Source organism: Pongo abelii, chromosome 17, assembly GCF_028885655.2.
Source record: "Pongo abelii isolate AG06213 chromosome 17, NHGRI_mPonAbe1-v2.0_pri, whole genome shotgun sequence".
Taxonomy (NCBI): Eukaryota; Metazoa; Chordata; class Mammalia; order Primates; family Hominidae; genus Pongo; species Pongo abelii.
This window is the reverse complement of record NC_072002.2, coordinates 18,786,643-18,802,095: the sequence shown is the minus strand read 5'-3', so window position 1 is coordinate 18,802,095 and position 15,453 is coordinate 18,786,643.

The window sequence follows — 15,453 nt, the reverse complement described above, 5'->3', positions numbered from 1 at the left end:
TCAACACAAAGAAGTTTCTGAGAATGCTTCTGTTCAGTTTTTATGTGAAGATATTTCCTTTTCCAGCATAGGCCTCAAACGGCTCCAAATATCCACTTGCAGATTCTACAAAAAGAGTGTTTCCAAACTTCTCTATCAATTGGTAGGTTCAACTCTGTGAGTTGAATGAACTCATCACAAAGAAGTTTCTGAGAATCCTTCTCTCTAGTTTTTATGTGAAGATATTTCCTTTTCCAACATAGGCCTCAAAGCGCTCCAAATAAACACATGCAGATTCTACAAACGGAGTGTTTCAAAACTGTTCTATCAAAGGGAACGTTCAAGTCTATGAGTTGAATGTACTCATCACACAGATGTTTCTCAGAATGCTTCTGTCTAGTTTTTAGGTGAAGAGATTTCATTCCCAGCATAGGCCTCAAAGCGCTCCAAATATCCACTTGCAGAATCTACGAAAAGAGTGTTTCAAAGCTGCTCTTTCAAAAGCAAGGTTCAAGTCTGTGTGTTGAATGCACTCATGTGAAAGAAGTTTCTGAGAATGCTTCTGTCTAGTTCTTACGTGAAGATATTTCCTTTTCCAGCTTAGGCCTCAAAGCGCTCCAAATAAACACTTGCAAATTCTACAAAAGGAGTGTTTCAAAAGAGTTCTATCAAAAGGAATGTTCAAGTCTGTGAGTTGAATGCACTTATCATACCGAAGTTTCCTGGAATGCTTCTGTCTATTTTTTATGTGAAGACACTTCCTTTTACAGCATAGGCCTCAAAGCACTCCAACTATCCACTTGCAGATTCTACAAAAAGAGTGTTTCAAAACTGCTCTATCAAAAGCAAGCTTCAACACTGTGAGTAGAATGCACTCCTCACAAAGAAGTTTCTGAGAATGCTTCTGTCTAGTTTTTATGTGAAGAGATTTCCTTTTCCAACATAGGCCTCAAAGCGCTCCAAATAAACACTTGCAGATTCTACAAAAGGAGTGTTTCGAAACTGCTCTTTCAAGAGGAACGTTCAAGTCTGTGAGTTGAATGCCCACATAACACAGAAGTTTCTGAGAATGCTTCTGTCTAGTTTTTATGTGAAGATCTTTCCTTTTCCAGCATAGGCCTCAAAACGCTCCAAATATCCTCTTGCAGATAATACAAAAAGAGTGTTTCAAAACTGTTCTATCAAAAGGAAGGTTCAATTCTGTGAGTTGAATGAATGCATCGTGAAGAACTTTCTGAGAATGCTTCTCTGTAGTTTTTAGGTGAAGATATTCCAAAACCCAGCACAGGCCTCGAAGTGCTCCAAATAACCACTTGCAGATTTTACCAAAAGAGTGTTTCAAAACTGCTCTTTCTACAGGTAAGTTCAAGTCTGTGAGTTGAATGCACTCAACACAAAGAAGTTTCTGAGAATGCTTCTGTTCAGTTTTTATGTGAAGATATTTCCTTTTCCAGCATAGGCCTCAAACGGCTCCAAATATCCACTTGCAGATTCTACAAAAAGAGTGTTTCCAAACTTCTCTATCAATTGGTAGGTTCAACTCTGTGAGTTGAATGAACTCATCACAAAGAAGTTTCTGAGAATCCTTCTCTCTAGCTTTTATGTGAAGATATTTCCTTTTCCAACATAGGCCTCAAGGTGCTACGAATAAACACCTGCAGATTCTACAAACTTAATGTTTCAAAACTGTTCTATCAAAAGGAACGTTGAAGTCTGTGAGTTGAATGCACTCATCACAAAGAAGTTTCTCAGAATGCTTCCGTCTAGTTTTTAGGTGAAGAGATTTCATTTCCCAGCATAGGCCTCAAAGCGCTCCAAATATCCACTTGCAGATTCTATAAGAAGAGTGTTTCCAAACTGCTCTTTCAAAAGGAAGCTTCAAGTCTGTGAGTTGAATGCACTCATCACAAAGAAGTTTCTGAGAATGCTTCCGTCTAGTTTCTATATGAAGATATTTCCTTTTCCAACATAGGCCCCAAAGTGCTCCAAATAAACCCTTGCAGATTCTACAAAAGGAGTGTTTCAAAACTGCTCTTTCTATAGGTAAGTTCAAGTCTGTGAGTTGAATGCACTCAACACAAAGAAGTTTCTGAGAATGCTTCTGTTCAGTTTTTATGTGAAGATATTTCCTTTTCCAGCATAGGCCTCAAACGGCTCCAAATATCCACTTGCAGATTCTACAAAAAGAGTGTTTCCAAACTTCTCTATCAATTGGTAGGTTCAACTCTGTGAGTTGAATGAACTCATCACAAAGAAGTTTCTGAGAATCCTTCTCTCTAGTTTTTATGTGAAGATATTTCCTTTTCCAACATAGGCCTCAAAGCGCTCCAAATAAACACATGCAGATTCTACAAACGGAGTGTTTCAAAACTGTTCTATCAAAGGGAACGTTCAAGTCTATGAGTTGAATGTACTCATCACACAGATGTTTCTCAGAATGCTTCTGTCTAGTTTTTAGGTGAAGAGATTTCATTCCCAGCATAGGCCTCAAAGCGCTCCAAATATCCACTTGCAGAATCTACGAAAAGAGTGTTTCAAAGCTGCTCTTTCAAAAGCAAGGTTCAAGTCTGTGTGTTGAATGCACTCATGTGAAAGAAGTTTCTGAGAATGCTTCTGTCTAGTTCTTACGTGAAGATATTTCCTTTTCCAGCTTAGGCCTCAAAGCGCTCCAAATAAACACTTGCAAATTCTACAAAAGGAGTGTTTCAAAAGAGTTCTATCAAAAGGAATGTTCAAGTCTGTGAGTTGAATGCACTTATCATACCGAAGTTTCCTGGAATGCTTCTGTCTATTTTTTATGTGAAGACACTTCCTTTTACAGCATAGGCCTCAAAGCACTCCAACTATCCACTTGCAGATTCTACAAAAAGAGTGTTTCAAAACTGCTCTATCAAAAGCAAGCTTCAACACTGTGAGTAGAATGCACTCCTCACAAAGAAGTTTCTGAGAATGCTTCTGTCTAGTTTTTATGTGAAGAGATTTCCTTTTCCAACATAGGCCTCAAAGCGCTCCAAATAAACACTTGCAGATTCTACAAAAGGAGTGTTTCGAAACTGCTCTTTCAAGAGGAACGTTCAAGTCTGTGAGTTGAATGCCCACATAACACAGAAGTTTCTGAGAATGCTTCTGTCTAGTTTTTATGTGAAGATCTTTCCTTTTCCAGCATAGGCCTCAAAACGCTCCAAATATCCTCTTGCAGATAATACAAAAAGAGTGTTTCAAAACTGTTCTATCAAAAGGAAGGTTCAACTCTGTGAGTTGAATGAATGCATCGTGAAGAACTTTCTGAGAATGCTTCTCTGTAGTTTTTAGGTGAAGATATTCCAAAACCCAGCACAGGCCTCGAAGTGCTCCAAATAACCACTTGCAGATTTTACCAAAAGAGTGTTTCAAAACTGCTCTTTCTACAGGTAAGTTCAAGTCTGTGAGTTGAATGCACTCAACACAAAGAAGTTTCTGAGAATGCTTCTGTTCAGTTTTTATGTGAAGATATTTCCTTTTCCAGCATAGGCCTCAAACGGCTCCAAATATCCACTTGCAGATTCTACAAAAAGAGTGTTTCCAAACTTCTCTATCAATTGGTAGGTTCAACTCTGTGAGTTGAATGAACTCATCACAAAGAAGTTTCTGAGAATCCTTCTCTCTAGCTTTTATGTGAAGATATTTCCTTTTCCAACATAGGCCTCAAGGTGCTACGAATAAACACCTGCAGATTCTACAAACTTAATGTTTCAAAACTGTTCTATCAAAAGGAACGTTGAAGTCTGTGAGTTGAATGCACTCATCACAAAGAAGTTTCTCAGAATGCTTCCGTCTAGTTTTTAGGTGAAGAGATTTCATTTCCCAGCATAGGCCTCAAAGCGCTCCAAATATCCACTTGCAGATTCTATAAGAAGAGTGTTTCCAAACTGCTCTTTCAAAAGGAAGCTTCAAGTCTGTGAGTTGAATGCACTCATCACAAAGAAGTTTCTGAGAATGCTTCCGTCTAGTTTCTATATGAAGATATTTCCTTTTCCAACATAGGCCCCAAAGTGCTCCAAATAAACCCTTGCAGATTCTACAAAAGGAGTGTTTCAAAACTGCTCTTTCTATAGGTAAGTTCAAGTCTGTGAGTTGAATGCACTCAACACAAAGAAGTTTCTGAGAATGCTTCTGTTCAGTTTTTATGTGAAGATATCTCCTTTTCCAGCATAGGCCTTAAACGGCTCCAAATATCCACTTGCAGATTCTACAAAAAGAGTGTTTCCAAACTTCTCTATCAATTGGTAGGTTCAACTCTGTGAGTTGAATGAACTCATCACAAAGAAGTTTCTGAGAATCCTTCTCTCTAGTTTTTATGTGAAGATATTTCCTTTTCCAGCATAGGCCTCAAAGCGCTCCAAATAAACACATGCAGATTCTACAAAAGGAGTGTTTCAAAACTGTTCTATCAAAGGGAACGTTCAAGTCTGTGAGTTGAATGTACTCATCACACAGATGTTTCTCAGAATGCTTCTGCCTAGTTTTTAGGTGAAGAGATTTCATTTCCCGGCATAGGCCTCAAAGCGCTCCAAATATCCACTTGCAGAATCTACGAAAAGAGTGTTTCAAAGCTGCTCTTTCAAAAGCAAGGTTCAAGTCTGTGTGTTGAATGTACTCATCTGAAAGAAGTTTCTGAGAATGCTTCTGTCTAGTTCTTACGTGAAGATATTTCCTTTTCCAGCTTAGGCCTCAAAGCGCTCCAAATAAACACTTGCAAATTCTACAAAAGGAGTGTTTCAAAAGAGTTCTATCAAAAGGAACGTTCAAGTCTGTGAGTTGAATGCACTTATCATACCGAAGTTTCCTGGAATGCTTCTGTCTAGTTTTTATGTGAAGACATTTCCTTTTACAGCATAGGCCTCAAAGCACTCCAAATATCCACTTGCAGATTCTACAAAAAGAGTGTTTCAAAACTGCTCTATCAAAAGCAAGCTTCAACACTGTGAGTAGAATGCACTCATCACAAAGAAGTTTCTGAGAATGCTTCTGTCTAGTTTTTATGTGAAGAGATTTCCTTTTCCAACATAGGCCTCAAAGCGCTCCAAATAAACACTTGCAGATTCTACAAAAGGAGTGTTTCGAAACTGCTCTTTCAAGACGAACGTTCAAGTCTGTGAGTTGAATGCACTCATCACAAAGAAGTTTCTCAGAATGCTTCTGTCTAGTTTTTATGTGAAGATATTTCCTTTTCCAGCATAGGCCTCAAAACGCTCCAAATATCCTCTTGCAGATTCTACAAAAAGAGTGTTTCAAAACTGTTCTATCAAAAGGAAGGTTCAACTCTGTGAGTTGAATGAATGCATCGTGAAGAACTTTCTGAGAATGCTTCTCTGTAGTTTTTAGGTGAAGATATTCCAAAACCCAGCACAGGCCTCGAAGTGCTCCAAATAACCACTTGCAGATTTTACCAAAAGAGTGTTTCAAAACTGCTCTTTCTATAGGTAAGTTCAAGTCTGTGAGTTGAATGCACTCAACACAAAGAAGTTTCTGAGAATGCTTCTGTTCAGTTTTTATGTGAAGATATTTCCTTTTCCAGCATAGGCCTCAAACGGCTCCAAATATCCACTTGCAGATTCTACAAAAAGAGTGTTTCCAAACTTCTCTATCAATTGGTAGGTTCAACTCTGTGAGTTGAATGAACTCATCACAAAGAAGTTTCTGAGAATCCTTCTCTCTAGCTTTTATGTGAAGATATTTCCTTTTCCAACATAGGCCTCAAGGTGCTCCGAATAAACACTTGCAGATTCTACAAACTTAATGTTTCAAAACTGTTCTATCAAAAGGAACGTTGAAGTCTGTGAGTTGAATGCACTCATCACAAAGAAGTTTCTCAGAATGCTTCCGTCTAGTTTTTAGGTGAAGAGATTTCATTTCCCAGCATAGGCCTCAAAGCGCTCCAAATATCCACTTGCAGATTCTATAAGAAGAGTGTTTCCAAACTGCTCTTTCAAAAGGAAGCTTCAAGTCTGTGAGTTGAATGCACTCATCACAAAGAAGTTTCTGAGAATGCTTCCGTCTAGTTTCTATATGAAGATATTTCCTTTTCCAACATAGGCCCCAAAGTGCTCCAAATAAACCCTTGCAGATTCTACAAAAGGAGTGTTTCAAAACTGCTCTTTCTATAGGTAAGTTCAAGTCTGTGAGTTGAATACACTCAACACAAAGAAGTTTCTGAGAATGCTTCTGTTCAGTTTTTATGTGAAGATATTTCCTTTTCCAGCATAGGCCTCAAACGGCTCCAAATATCCACTTGCAGATTCTACAAAAACAGTGTTTCCAAACTTCTCTATCAATTGGTAGGTTCAACTCTGTGAGTTGAATGAACTCATCACAAAGAAGTTTCTGAGAATCCTTCTCTCTAGTTTTTATGTGAAGATATTTCCTTTTCCAACATAGGCCTCAAAGCACTCCAAATAAACACATGCAGATTCTACAAACGGAGTGTTTCAAAACTGTTCTATCAAAGGGAACGTTCAAGTCTGGGAGTTGAATGTACTCATCACACAGATGTTTCTCAGAATGCTTCTGTCTAGTTTTTAGGTGAAGAGATTTCATTCCCAGCATAGGCCTCAAAGCGCTCCAAATATCCACTTGCAGATTCTATAAGAAGAGTGTTTCCAAACTGCTCTTTCAAAAGGAAGCTTCAAGTCTGTGAGTTGAATGCACTCATCACAAAGAAGTTTCTGAGAATGCTTCCGTCTAGTTTCTATATGAAGATATTTCCTTTTCCAACATAGGCCCCAAAGTGCTCCAAATAAACCCTTGCAGATTCTACAAAAGGAGTGTTTCAAAACTGCTCTTTCTATAGGTAAGTTCAAGTCTGTGAGTTGAATACACTCAACACAAAGAAGTTTCTGAGAATGCTTCTGTTCAGTTTTTATGTGAAGATATTTCCTTTTCCAGCATAGGCCTCAAACGGCTCCAAATATCCACTTGCAGATTCTACAAAAACAGTGTTTCCAAACTTCTCTATCAATTGGTAGGTTCAACCCTGTGAGTTGAATGAACTCATCACAAAGAAGTTTCTGAGAATCCTTCTCTCTAGTTTTTATGTGAAGATATTTCCTTTTCCAACATAGGCCTCAAAGCGCTCCAAATAAACACATGCAGATTCTACAAACGGAGTGTTTCAAAACTGTTCTATCAAAGGGAACGTTCAAGTCTGTGAGTTGAATGTACTCATTACACAGATGTTTCTCAGAATGCTTCTGTCTAGTTTTTAGGTGAAGAGATTTCATTCCCAGCATAGGCCTCAAAGCGCTCCAAATATCCACTTGCAGAATCTACGAAAAGAGTGTTTCAAAGCTGCTCTTTCAAAAGCAAGGTTCAAGTCTGTGTGTTGAATGTACTCATCTGAAAGAAGTTTCTGAGAATGCTTCTGTCTAGTTCTTACGTGAAGATATTTCCTTTTCCAGCTTAGGCCTCAAAGCGCTCCAAATAAACACTTGCAAATTCTACAAAAGGAGTGTTTCAAAAGAGTTCTATCAAAAGGAACGTTCAAGTCTGTGAGTTGAATGCACTTATCATACCGAAGTTTCCTGGAATGCTTCTGTCTAGTTTTTATGTGAAGACATTTCCTTTTACAGCATAGGCCTCAAAGCACTCCAAATATCCACTTGCAGATTCTACAAAAAGAGCGTTTCAAAACTGCTCTATCAAAAGCAAGCTTCAACACTGTGAGTAGAATGCACTCATCACAAAGAAGTTTCTGAGAATGCTTCTGTCTAGTTTTTATGTGAAGAGATTTCCTTTTCCAACATAGGCCTCAAAGCGCTCCAAATAAACACTTGCAGATTCTACAAAAGGAGTGTTTCGAAACTGCTCTTTCAAGACGAACGTTCAAGTCTGTGAGTTGAATGCACTCATCACACAGAAGTTTCTGAGAATGCTTCTGTCTAGTTTTTATGTGAAGATATTTCCTTTTCCAGCATAGGCCTCAAAACGCTCCAAATATCCTCTTGCAGATTCTACAAAAAGAGTGTTTCAAAACTGTTCTATCAAAAGGAAGGTTCAACTCTGTGAGTTGAATGAATGCATCGTGAAGAACTTTCTGAGAATGCTTCTCTGTAGTTTTTAGGTGAAGATATTCCAAAACCCAGCACAGGCCTCGAAGTGCTCCAAATAACCACTTGCAGATTTTACCAAAAGAGTGTTTCAAAACTGCTCTTTCTATAGGTAAGTTCAAGTCTGTGAGTTGAATGCACTCAACACAAAGAAGTTTCTGAGAATGCTTCTGTTCAGTTTTTATGTGAAGATATTTCCTTTTCCAGCATAGGCCTCAAACGGCTCCAAATATCCACTTGCAGATTCTACAAAAAGAGTGTTTCCAAACTTCTCTATCAATTGGTAGGTTCAACTCTGTGAGTTGAATGAACTCATCCCAAAGAAGTTTCTGAGAATCCTTCTCTCTAGCTTTTATGTGAAGATATTTCCTTTTCCAACATAGGCCTCAAGGTGCTCCGAATAAACACTTGCAGATTCTACAAACTTAATGTTTCAAAACTGTTCTATCAAAAGGAACGTTGAAGTCTGTGAGTTGAATGCACTCATCACAAAGAAGTTTCTCAGAATGCTTCCGTCTAGTTTTTAGGTGAAGAGATTTCATTTCCCAGCATAGGCCTCAAAGCGCTCCAAATATCCACTTGCAGATTCTATAAGAAGAGTGTTTCCAAACTGCTCTTTCAAAAGGAAGCTTCAAGTCTGTGAGTTGAATGCACTCATCACAAAGAAGTTTCTGAGAATGCTTCCGTCTAGTTTCTATATGAAGATATTTCCTTTTCCAACATAGGCCCCAAAGTGCTCCAAATAAACCCTTGCAGATTCTACAAAAGGAGTGTTTCAAAACTGCTCTTTCTATAGGTAAGTTCAAGTCTGTGAGTTGAATGCACTCAACACAAAGAAGTTTCTGAGAATGCTTCTGTTCAGTTTTTATGTGAAGATATTTCCTTTTCCAGCATAGGCCTCAAACGGCTCCAAATATCCACTTGCAGATTCTACAAAAAGAGTGTTTCCAAACTTCTCTATCAACTGGTAGGTTCAACTCTGTGAGTTGAATGAACTCATCACAAAGAAGTTTCTGAGAATCCTTCTCTCTAGTTTTTATGTGAAGATATTTCCTTTTCCAGCATAGGCCTCAAAGCGCTCCAAATAAACACATGCAGATTCTACAAAAGGAGTGTTTCAAAACTGTTCTATCAAAGGGAACGTTCAAGTGTGTGAGTTGAATGTACTCATCACACAGATGTTTCTCAGAATGCTTCTGTCTAGATTTTAGGTGAAGAGATTTCATTCCCAGCATAGGCCTCAAAGCGCTCCAAATATCCACTTGCAGAATCTACGAAAAGAGTGTTTCAAAGCTGCTCTTTCAAAAGCAAGGTTCAAGTCTGTGTGTTGAATGCACTCATCTGAAAGAAGTTTCTGAGAATGCTTCTGTCTAGTTCTTACGTGAAGATATTTCCTTTTCCAGCTTAGGCCTCAAAGCGCTCCAAATAAACACTTGCAAATTCTACAAAAGGAGTGTTTCAAAAGAGTTCTATCAAAAGGAACGTTCAAGTCTGTGAGTTGAATGCACTTATCATACCGAAGTTTCCTGGAATGCTTCTGTCTAGTTTTTATGTGAAGACATTTCCTTTTCCAGCATAGGCCTCAAAGCACTCCAAATATCCACTTGCAGATTCTACAAAAAGAGTGTTTCAAAACTGCTCTATCAAAAGCAAGCTTCAACAATGTGAGTAGAATGCACTCATCACAAAGAAGTTTCTGAGAATGCTTCTGTCTAGTTTTTATGTGAAGAGATTTCCTTTTCCAACATAGGCCTCAAAGCGCTCCAAATAAACACTTGCAGATTCTACAAAAGAGTGTTTCGAAACTGCTCTTTCAAGACGAACGTTCAAGTCTGTGAGTTGAATGCACTCATCACACAGAAGTTTCTGAGAATGCTTCTGTCTAGTTTTTATGTGAAGATATTTCCTTTTCCAGCATAGGCCTCAAAACGCTCCAAATATCCTCTTGCAGATTCTACAAAAAGAGTGTTTCAAAACTGTTCTATCAAAAGGAAGGTTCAACTCTGTGAGTTGAATGAATGCATCGTGAAGAACTTTCTGAGAATGCTTCTCTGTAGTTTTTAGGTGAAGATATTCCAAAACCCAGCACAGGCCTCGAAGTGCTCCAAATAACCACTTGCAGATTTTACCAAAAGAGTGTTTCAAAACTGCTCTTTCTATAGGTAAGTTCAAGTCTGTGAGTTGAATGCACTCAACACAAAGAAGTTTCTGAGAATGCTTCTGTTCAGTTTTTATGTGAAGATATTTCCTTTTCCAGCATAGGCCTCAAACGGCTCCAAATATCCACTTGCAGATTCTACAAAAAGAGTGTTTCCAAACTTCTCTATCAATTGGTAGGTTCAACTCTGTGAGTTGAATGAACTCATCACAAAGAAGTTTCTGAGAATCCTTCTCTCTAGCTTTTATGTGAAGATATTTCCTTTTCCAACATAGGCCTCAAGGTGCTCCGAATAAACACTTGCAGATTCTACAAACTTAATGTTTCAAAACTGTTCTATCAAAAGGAACGTTGAAGTCTGTGAGTTGAATGCACTCATCACAAAGAAGTTTCTCAGAATGCTTCCGTCTAGTTTTTAGGTGAAGAGATTTCATTTCCCAGCATAGGCCTCAAAGCGCTCCAAATATCCACTTGCAGATTCTATAAGAAGAGTGTTTCCAAACTGCTCTTTCAAAAGGAAGCTTCAAGTCTGTGAGTTGAATGCACTCATCACAAAGAAGTTTCTGAGAATGCTTCCGTCTAGTTTCTATATGAAGATATTTCCTTTTCCAACATAGGCCCCAAAGTGCTCCAAATAAACCCTTGCAGATTCTACAAAAGGAGTGTTTCAAAACTGCTCTTTCTATAGGTAAGTTCAAGTCTGTGAGTTGAATGCACTCAACACAAAGAAGTTTCTGAGAATGCTTCTGTTCAGTTTTTATGTGAAGATATTTCCTTTTCCAGCATAGGCCTCAAACGGCTCCAAATATCCACTTGCAGATTCTACAAAAAGAGTGTTTCCAAACTTCTCTATCAATTGGTAGGTTCAACTCTGTGAGTTGAATGAACTCATCACAAAGAAGTTTCTGAGAATCCTTCTCTCTAGTTTTTATGTGAAGATATTTCCTTTTCCAACATAGGCCTCAAAGCGCTCCAAATAAACACATGCAGATTCTACAAACGGAGTGTTTCAAAACTGTTCTATCAAAGGGAACGTTCAAGTCTGTGAGTTGAATGTACTCATCACACAGATGTTTCTCAGAATGCTTCTGTCTAGTTTTTAGGTGAAGAGATTTCATTCCCAGCATAGGCCTCAAAGCGCTCCAAATATCCACTTGCAGAATCTACGAAAAGAGTGTTTCAAAGCTGCTCTTTCAAAAGCAAGGTTCAAGTCTGTGTGTTGAATGCACTCATCTGAAAGAAGTTTCTGAGAATGCTTCTGTCTAGTTCTTACGTGAAGATATTTCCTTTTCCAGCTTAGGCCTCAAAGCGCTCCAAATAAACACTTGCAAATTCTACAAAAGGAGTGTTTCAAAGGAGTTCTATCAAAAGGAACGTTCAAGTCTGTGAGTTGAATGCACTTATCATACCGAAGTTTCCTGGAATGCTTCTGTCTAGTTTTTATGTGAAGACACTTCCTTTTACAGCATAGGCCTCAAAGCACTCCAAATATCCACTTGCAGATTCTACAAAAAGAGTGTTTCAAAACTGCTCTATCAAAAGCAAGCTTCAACACTGTGAGTAGAATGCACTCATCACAAAGAAGTTTCTGAGAATGCTTCTGTCTAGTTTTTATGTGAAGAGATTTCCTTTTCCAACATAGGCCTCAAAGCGCTCCAAATAAACACTTGCAGATTCTACAAAAGGAGTGTTTCGAAACTGCTCTTTCAAGAGGAACGTTCAAGTCTGTGAGTTGAATGCCCTCATAACACAGAAGTTTCTGAGAATGCTTCTGTCTAGTTTTTATGTGAAGATATTTCCTTTTCCAGCATAGGCCTCAAAACGCTCCAAATATCCTCTTGCAGATAATACAAAAAGAGTGTTTCAAAACTGTTCCATCAAAAGGAAAGTTCAACTCTGTGAGTTGAATGAATGCATCGTGAAGAACTTTCTGAGAATGCTTCTCTGTAGTTTTTAGGTGAAGATATTCCAAAACCCAGCACAGGCCTCGAAGTGCTCCAAATAACCACTTGCAGATTTTACCAAAAGAGTGTTTCAAAACTGCTCTTTCTACAGGTAAGTTCAAGTCTGTGAGTTGAATGCACTCAACACAAAGAAGTTTCTGAGAATGCTTCTGTTCAGTTTTTATGTGAAGATATTTCCTTTTCCAGCATAGGCCTCAAACGGCTCCAAATATCCACTTGCAGATTCTACAAAAAGAGTGTTTCCAAACTTCTCTATCAATTGGTAGGTTCAATTCTTGAGTTGAATGAACTCATCACAAAGAAGTTTCTGAGAATCCTTCTCTCTAGCTTTTATGTGAAGATATTTCCTTTTCCAACATAGGCCTCAAGGTGCTCCGAATAAACACCTGCAGATTCTACAAACTTAATGTTTCAAAACTGTTCTATCAAAAGGAACGTTGAAGTCTGTGAGTTGAATGCACTCATCACAAAGAAGTTTCTCAGAATGCTTCCGTCTAGTTTTTAGGTGAAGAGATTTCATTTCCCAGCATAGGCCTCAAAGCGCTCCAAATATCCACTTGCAGATTCTATAAGAAGAGTGTTTCCAAACTGCTCTTTCAAAAGGAAGCTTCAAGTCTGTGAGTTGAATGCACTCATCACAAAGAAGTTTCTGAGAATGCTTCCGTCTAGTTTCTATATGAAGATATTTCCTTTTCCAACATAGGCCCCAAAGTGCTCCAAATAAACCCTTGCAGATTCTACAAAAGGAGTGTTTCAAAACTGCTCTTTCTATAGGTAAGTTCAAGTCTGTGAGTTGAATGCACTCAACACAAAGAAGTTTCTGAGAATGCTTCTGTTCAGTTTTTATGTGAAGATATTTCCTTTTCCAGCATAGGCCTCAAACGGCTCCAAATATCCACTTGCAGATTCTACAAAAACAGTGTTTCCAAACTTCTCTATCAATTGGTAGGTTCAACTCTGTGAGTTGAATGAACTCATCACAAAGAAGTTTCTGAGAATCCTTCTCTCTAGTTTTTATGTGAAGATATTTCCTTTTCCAACATAGGCCTCAAAGCGCTCCAAATAAACACCTGCAGATTCTACAAACGGAGTGTTGCAAAACTGTTCTATCAAAGGGAACGTTCAAGTCTGTGAGTTGAATGTACTCATCACACAGATGTTTCTCAGAATGCTTCTGTCTAGTTTTTAGGTGAAGAGATTTCATTCCCAGCATAGGCCTCAAAGCGCTCCAAATATCCACTTGCAGAATCTACGAAAAGAGTGTTTCAAAGCTGCTCTTTCAAAAGCAAGGTTCAAGTCTGTGTGTTGAATGCACTCATCTGAAAGAAGTTTCTGAGAATGCTTCTGTCTAGTTCTTACGTGAAGATATTTCCTTTTCCAGCTTAGGCCTCAAAGCGCTCCAAATAAACACTTGCAAATTCTACAAAAGGAGTGTTTCAAAAGAGTTCTATCAAAAGGAACGTTCAAGTCTGTGAGTTGAATGCACTTATCATACCGAAGTTTCCTGGAATGCTTCTGTCTAGTTTTTATGTGAAGACATTTCCTTTTACAGCATAGGCCTCAAAGCACTCCAACTATCCACTTGCAGATTCTACAAAAAGAGTGTTTCAAAACTGCTCTATCAAAAGCAAGCTTCAACGCGGTGAGTAGAATGCACTCATCACAAAGAAGTTTCTGAGAATGCTTCTGTCTAGTTTTTATGTGAAGAGATTTCCTTTTCCAACATAGGCCTCAAAGCGCTCCAAATAAACACTTGCAGATTCTACAAAAGGAGTGTTTCGAAACTGCTCTTTCAAGAGGAACGTTCAAGTCTGTGAGTTGAATGCCCTCATAACACAGAAGTTTCTGAGAATGCTTCTGTCTAGTTTTTATGTGAAGATATTTCCTTTTCCAGCATAGGCCTCAAAACGCTCCAAATATCCTCTTGCAGATAATACCAAAAGAGGGTTTCAAAACTGTTCTATCAAAAGGAAGGTTCAACTCTGTGAGTTGAATGAATGCATCGTGAAGAACTTTCTGAGAATGCTTCTCTGTAGTTTTTAGGTGAAGATATTCCAAAACCCAGCACAGGCCTCGAAGTGCTCCAAATAACCACTTGCAGATTTTACCAAAAGAGTGTTTCAAAACTGCTCTTTCTACAGGTAGGTTCAAGTCTGTGAGTTGAATGCACTCAACACAAAGAAGTTTCTGAGAATGCTTCTGTTCAGTTTTTATGTGAAGATATTTCCTTTTCCAGCATAGGCCTCAAACGGCTCCAAATATCCACTTGCAGATTCTACAAAAAGAGTGTTTCCAAACTTCTCTATCAATTGGTAGGTTCAACTCTGTGAGTTGAATGAACTCATCACAAAGAAGTTTCTGAGAATCCTTCTCTCTGGCTTTTATGTGAAGATATTTCCTTTTCCAACATAGGCCTCAAGGTGCTCCGAATAAACACCTGCAGATTCTACAAACTTAATGTTTCAAAACTGTTCTATCAAAAGGAACGTTGAAGTCTGTGAGTTGAATGCACTCATCACAAAGAAGTTTCTCAGAATGCTTCCGTCTAGTTTTTAGGTGAAGAGATTTCATTTCCCAGCATAGGCCTCAAAGCGCTCCAAATATCCACTTGCAGATTCTATAAGAAGAGTGTTTCCAAACTGCTCTTTCAAAAGGAAGCTTCAAGTCTGTGAGTTGAATGCACTCATCACAAAGAAGTTTCTGAGAATGCTTCCGTCTAGTTTCTATATGAAGATATTTCCTTTTCCAACATAGGCCCCAAAGTGCTCCAAATAAACCCTTGCAGATTCTACAAAAGGAGTGTTTCAAAACTGCTCTTTCTATAGGTAAGTTCAAGTCTGTGAGTTGAATGCACTCAACACAAAGAAGTTTCTGAGAATGCTTCTGTTCAGTTTTTATGTGAAGATATTTCCTTTTCCAGCATAGGCCTCAAACGGCTCCAAATATCCACTTGCAGATTCTACAAAAAGAGTGTTTCCAAACTTCTCTATCAACTGGTAGGTTCAACTCTGTGAGTTGAATGAACTCATCACAAAGAAGTTTCTGAGAATCCTTCTCTCTAGTTTTTATGTGAAGATATTTCCTTTTCCAGCATAGGCCTCAAAGCGCTCCAAATAAACACATGCAGATTCTACAAAAGGAGTGTTTCAAAACTGTTCTATCAAAGGGAACGTTCAAGTGTGTGAGTTGAATGTACTCATCACACAGATGTTTCTCAGAATGCTTCTGTCTAGATTTTAGGTGAAGAGATTTCATTCCCAGCATAGGC